This window comes from Euphorbia lathyris, chromosome 1 (genome assembly GCF_963576675.1).
Source record: "Euphorbia lathyris chromosome 1, ddEupLath1.1, whole genome shotgun sequence".
Lineage (NCBI taxonomy): Eukaryota > Viridiplantae > Streptophyta > Magnoliopsida > Malpighiales > Euphorbiaceae > Euphorbia > Euphorbia lathyris.
Genome location: NC_088910.1, coordinates 117,273,814 through 117,280,705, shown reverse-complemented (window position 1 = coordinate 117,280,705; position 6,892 = coordinate 117,273,814). Strand labels below are relative to the sequence as shown.

Here is a 6,892-nt window from a genome sequence, read left to right as displayed (position 1 = left end):
AAAAATAGGTGATACATCCCGACAAACAGTACATTGGTATAGGTACGGATTGTCAGGGTTGTTGGTGAATTACTTTGGGAGGAAGTAAACCTAGAGATCTGCCCAGGGTAGATGTTGATACGCCTCCTTGCGTACTCCTAGATTCGCCCCGCTTGCTTGTCCTGGGGATCCGCCCTCCTAGGTATAACCTCCGTGGGTCTGATGTCTGGGGATTCGCCAGAGCGCCTGTGATCAGTGATCTCAGTTAGGATGTCCGCATCAACCAGCTCAACTGTTTGCTAAAAAGTAAACGAAAAACAATATTAAGAAACGAATATTAAGATTGCCAAAGTCATTGAGAAACTGTATCTAATTGAAACTCAGTTAATAGAAATTTGCATTTGCATTTTCCTCCTCCCAAAAGGCAAATTTCCCAAGATGCATGTACCTGCAATGAGGGTCATAATAGGAATTGAGCATAGAATTGCAAATGATTCGAATCCTTCTGAAGACAAATGACTCGTCCAATCTAACACAACCTATGTATTTGTGCACCAACTCAGTTGCTTGCTAAAAAGAAAACAAAAAACAATATTAAGAAAATGAACATCTAAATTTTTTTTAGAGATTCATAGATTTTAGGACCAAGAGTGCAAAATATTTTGCAAAAGAATAAATTTATTGCCTGGCATAGATAGATTGCCTAAGCTATTGAGAAAATGTATCTAATTGAAACCCAGTCAATAGAAAGTATCCATGTACCTGCAATGAGGGCCGCATTAGGAATTGAGCATGGACTTGCAAATGCTTAATCAGTTTTCAATCCTCTGCAAAGAATATTGCAATTCACAAAATTATTGTCATGGTTCTATCCTAATTTATATGCTAAGAAAGTTCAAATATTATTTCAAAAAACCAAGACAAACAATCTAGAAATCGAAAGTAAAAGTGGAGTTCATAAAACGATATAAGAAAATCACAGTATAAGAAACAAAACTTAAAAATGAACATATGGACAAACAATCTAAAAAAATGAGTTTTACAAAGTATATGCAATATACCAAGCAAAATTAGCAATGATGAAAAGGTTTATAGCAGGTTATAAACACATACAACTGAATCTAAATATAATTAGTTAAATAGCATACTAAAAAAAGCAGCTACTAATTAAAAGCATATCATTCATATAAGTTGATTAAAAATCTGAAAGTGGCCCGTAAATAAATTTTCAATTTCTAGTTGCAAAATTATGCTTTTACATTAATTCCATTTAATATGAATTAATTAATGTGATGGTGAGTCCCATGACACTCAATAAAACATAATACTGAAAGAAATGGTTGTGGTGTGCACAGTTTTTGAAGGTTTGCATTGATTATTTCATTTTACATATAATATTGAAATCAAATCAGCACAAAAAAGTGCAAAGCATAACTATTCTTCAATTAACTGAACCAAAGGCAGATACAAAACAACAACAAAAGAGCAAACACCTATTTATTTATTTTTTAATATTTAGTAAAAGAAACACAAACATTGCTTTAAATAGAAAGGATAAAAATAGCAGATCTAAATCAACAAGAGCCTATGGAAAGAATGAAAGAAAAATAAGCAATTAAATAGAGAAAATAAAAAATCACGAAGAGCAAAGCAAGAGAGACGGAGAACAAAAAATTACAATACTCACACCTTAGATCAAAATAAAAACATTGAAAATGACGAACACAGATGAAGATCATTAGAAGCTTCCCTAGTAAAACCCAGGTCCAACAACGCAGACCAGCATATGAAGAGATAACACCCCCAAGCAGAAACAAAACTATAGAAATAGAACATAGTTCCCACAAAAATAGGACTGTGGTTTAGGTACCTGAGAATTGATGGATCGGAAGGAATAAACATTTGAAGGATTTTTGTGAGTGTAATAGTAATTGAAGAAAAAGATAAACCTTGAAAACCCACAACAGATGACTAACCAGAATCTTTCAGCGGAAATAACATGCTTAGGGGAAACAGATTCGTCCGAACCCTGGCCTGAGACAGTCAAGGTATCAAAACCCATCATCTGCATACCGAAAATAAATCCTGCTTCTCTTTCTATTCCTTCCTCATACCTTAAACGGAAAGAAATCGGTGAAGAAAGCTTCATGATAGGCAGGAGTAGTTCTAAAAATCTAGAACTAAAGAAGGAAATCTAGAGAGAGAATGAGAATTCTTTCAGGAAGGAGGCAATTAGAACTAAAGAAAGAAATCTAGAGAGAGAAGGAGAATTCTTTCAGGAAGGAGGCGAAATTGAAGAGAGAGAAGAGTAGGAGACATATGGAGAGATATTGGGTAAAAGATGCAAATGTGAAAGGTAATGGGTAAGAGAAAACTCTAAACTACCCTTCTTATGCGGTGTCGTTTTGGTGCTAATTATAAGCAACCTCAATGAATTTGAAGGCAACAACGAATTACATAAATAGCCTTCAAAAGCATGGTGGAAAGACATAATAGGACAATAAAAATTGAAGAAAATAAGAGAAAGGAGGGATATGATTGGAAATTTTTGGCAAAAGTTGCCAATTTTACTGTTGAGTCTCTTCTCTTTTAAAGTCTTTAAATAGAAGGGTTCCCTTTTTACATTTTTACTATTTTCAATGTTTTTGTATTTTTACACATTTCCTTGATCATTGATTTTGTTATAGATTTGACCTCATTTAACTTTTCCTTAGAGTTTGGAAGTGGAGAAGATCGATTTATCGATTCTAATACTGAAAATCACAAAATTGGAGAGGGGAGGATCGAGTTTAGAAGAACCTATTCTAAATTAATTTCTGTAATTTTGATAACTCGGAGAAAAATCCTTGATCAGAGCACGTCCCTGTGGGGGCGTCGTTGGGTTCGACGGGGGGAAGCTCCGATGCCAAAGTCAGTAAGGAAGAACAAGAGAGCAAACTGAATTGACAAAAGGTACGTAAAAGTGTACCTTGATAGCCTAGGGATGTAGGCTATATATAGCTAAGAAGTCGTAACCTTCAGCAACTAGAAGGTCTCCATTAATGCTCCATTAATGGCGGTTACTGGTTACCTTTAAGCTGGCGGTTACTGGTTACTTTTAACCTGGCGGTTAGCTAATTGATAGCTCATTAATGGTCTTTATGGCCGAATAGGCGGTTTGCCGTTACTGTGATGAATCAGGTGAAAGAGGAGATTCGCCTTATAGGTTCGCCAGCGGATCTCACTGAGCTGAACCGTGGAGATCCGCCATCCGGTTCTTCTTGCGGCATTCTCAAGGTGAATATCCCTTTTGGTCCTTGGGATAATATTCTGTCAGTAAGATGAATATCCCTTTTCGTATTCTTTGATCCGTCAAGGCGTATGTACGCTCTCCTTGAGAGCTATGGCGGGTCTCCGCTACTCGCTCTCATCGGGCGTATCTCATTATGGCGTATCTCGTCATGGTCCACGTGGCGTGGCATAATGCTAGAGGCTCCTTCCTTTTCCTCATTATTTGCATATTCTCCCCTGCATTAATTATCATTAATTCCACATTAATCATGTATAAATATCTCTTTTAGAAGGAATAATGGTTTGCCATTATTTCTATTAATTTTCCCTTATTCCTTATTCAAGAATAATTTGGGTTGTTATCAGAAGCCCCCCCTAAAGGTATAAAAAGCTCTTTAGGGCTGTCTAAATGGTGTTTTATTTTTCTATCTTGGAGGAAAGTGGACCCGCCCTAGATGGGGGATCATATATGGAAATGATGCGCCTTTTGGGGCTTCCTTATGTGGGATCTTATGAACAAGATCCGCCCTATATGGGATCATATATGGATATGATACGCTTTTAGGGGATTTTGCTTCTTCGTGGATAGGTGCCCAACCGTATCCATTGTTAGCCTCTAGGGGCTTCTTGAGAGTTATATTTCCTTTAGAAAGGAATAACCTGCCCTATATGGGACCCTTTGTTCCTACCCCATAGGATTATGATTCGCCTTTAGGGACTTATTTTCTTCAGTTCTGCCATATTGAGGAGAATGACCCGCCCTTAGGGATCAGTAAGAATGATCAGCCATTTAGGGACTTTTGTGCATTTTGTGGAGGCGAGACTTTGTTATTTCTATGATGAAGATGAGGATTCATTACTTTGATGAAAACGAGACTTCATTGTTTGGATAAAGACGATGACAAAATAAACCTTGTGGTTACACCCATTTTCGATTGCAACCCTGTGTTTAAAAGTTTGCAAAATGGTACCTTGAGGTTCATTCCGTTAGCAAACACATACCAAATTGACTAACGGTGTTAAAAGTCAAAGAGAAAAGAGTTAATTTAGTCCTTATATTTATTTATTTTATAAATTAACCCCATTTATTATCTAATTATCACAAACAAACCCCAAAATAAAAAATAAAAATAAAATATACCATCTTCTCCATCTCTCTTTAATTTCTTATTTTTTTCTTCTCTTCTCTCTCCTCTTTATTAATTTCTCTCTCTAAAATCTATTGATTTTCAATTTCTTTCTAAACTTTGTGAATTTAAATTTAATATCAACATATTTCTCAATAAATGAATCTAATAATGTTTTTACAATTAAAGAAAATTGGTACATAAGAGACTAATTTAAGTCCCAAAATTGGTGAATTACTAATTATTAACTCCACAATGAAACATTATATAATGACTTTCAGAGCAATTCCAGTCAACATAAGGAGGAGTAAGCAGCAGACCTTCCGCCATATCTGCAAGTAACCTCGGCATTTCAAGTAGCTCGTCTTCATCGATAAACAAAACACTTTATTCATAATTCAAGCAATTATATATTACTTCACTCGTATCTTGGCTTGAATATTCCTCAATTTCATTCTGATAACCAGAACATAGAGCTTGTTGCAACTCCTTGTCATCAATATATCCACTTCTATCCGTATCTACCATCGAAGCTTCTAATCACATCTGGATGTGTCCCTGCCGGAAAACCAGAAGATCCACTGCACTGCCCATATCCGGCCGTATAGGAAGAAGGCCGCGACGGCGGCGGATGTTGCTCGGATATCCTTCTGAATAAGATGTCGGCTGAGGCGGCTGCTGATGGTGGTGGTAGTTCTGTCTTCTGTAGTCAGGTGAAGGATGGGCTATTGTATGAGTGGTTCTACTGCTCAAAAGACTCCGGCAGAGACCGCGCAAAAGAAATAATGGTTTGCCATTATTTCTATTAATTTTCCCTTATTCCTTATTCAAGAATAATTTGGGTTGTTATCAGAAGCCCCCCCTAAAGGTATAAAAAGCTCTTTAGGGCTGTCTAAATGGTGTTTTATTTTTCTATCTTGGAGGAAAGTGGACCCGCCCTAGATGGGGTATCATATATGGAAATGATGCGCCTTTTGGGGCTTCCTTATGTGGGATCTTATGAACAAGATCCGCCCTATATGGGATCATATATGGATATGATACGCTTTTAGGGGATTTTGCTTCTTCGTGGATAGGTGCCCAACCGTATCCATTGTTAGCCTCTAGGGGCTTCTTGAGAGTTATATTTCCTTTAGAAAGGAATAACCTGCCCTATATGGGACCCTTTGTTCCTACCCCATAGGATTATGATTCGCCTTTAGGGACTTATTTTCTTCAGTTCTGCCATATTGAGGAGAATGACCCGCCCTTAGGGATCAGTAAGAATGATCAGCCATTTAGGGACTTTTGTGCATTTTGTGGAGGCTTCATTGTTTGGATAAAGACGAGGCTTCATTGATTGGATGAAGACGAGGCTTCATTGATTGGATGAAGACGAGGCTTCATTGTTTGGAGATGAAGACGAGGCTTCATTATTTGGAGATGAAGACGAGGCTTCATTAGTTGGATGAACCCTTTGCTTTCCAGAACTATTTTTACTAATGCATTATGTCTTTTAGCAAGTAACTTTTTAGAATCTGGTTTAGGATTTCTCCGATTGTTTAGGGTAGGTGGCCAGCCGTACCCCAATGTGTGAACCTTTGTGAAGGTTTGAAGCTGTTCTATTCCTTCTAGAGGAAGTAAAGCTGCCTAGGGGATCAACTTGCTACCTATCTTTAAGGTGAAGCGATCCGCCCGTAGGACTTGTGAACCCTTCTTTGGGAAGGGAGTGAGAGAGTGTAAAGTCCTTGCGTCCAAGGAATGTTTTAACTCTTTCTCGAATGGTGATCATCTAAAGATGGATCCGCCCATGAGAGTGTTCTCCTATCTTTGAGGAGAAAAATGAGGGTGTAATGATCTCATGTTTGAGACGATTTTAACCCGCTTTTGATGGTGGTCAATCCTTTTCCTATCTTTGAGGAGAGAGTTGAGCTCATTTGAAAGCTCCTGAGGGTCTGTGCTTCTTATCTTTGTGGAAAGGGGATCCGCCCGTGATGGGATCAATTGTCCTATCTTTGAGGTAATTGATCCGCCTATGGAACTTTTCATTCGCCAGCCACTGGGCGTATATCAGCACTAAAAGCTAGGCAAATGAATATAAGAAGTATGGCGAGAAAGAATAAATTATAAAATGTAGGATACTATAACAGTTTAATGCACATATAAGAATATGTAAAAATACTGATTTTTAGGCCCATGGTTCTGTCTTTTCTGAGCAACTAGAACCGCATCCTCAATGATGTTTAACTTATGAGTAATCACATCTGGGCTTACTCCTGTGGGGATCTCATTCTCCTATGTAAATACGCTTTCATACTCAATGAGAACTTTTTTAACATCCTCTTTGATCTCAAGTTTTAATCCTTTGGCGATCCGCACCCGCTTTCCATCAGCAATAAGGAGCGTTTCTGTGTCGCCCAAAGCTGTAATGACAAGTTAATATTTCTCACCTTCGTCCTCTTTGGATTGTGGGCAGATTGATAGTGACGCCGAGTATAAGTCTCTTTAGCCACCTTTTGGTTCCCGCTAATCGTTAC

General features: G+C 37.7%; 1 long non-coding RNA gene across 2 annotated transcripts; it reads right to left on the bottom strand.

The window, feature by feature from the left end:
• Positions 1-278: 278 nt before the first annotated feature.
• Positions 279-2,266, bottom strand: LOC136214154 (uncharacterized). Of its 2 annotated transcripts, none has more exons than XR_010681261.1 (4): positions 1,956-2,266; positions 1,667-1,849; positions 742-806; positions 279-427 (listed from the first exon to the last, which is right to left on the bottom strand). It is a non-coding gene; the product is annotated as an uncharacterized lncRNA (long non-coding RNA). The 2 variants fall into 2 exon arrangements; XR_010681255.1 differs by lacking the exon at positions 279-427 and adding an exon at positions 441-549 and having other exon boundaries at positions 1,669-1,849.
• Positions 2,267-6,892: the final 4,626 nt, after the last annotated feature.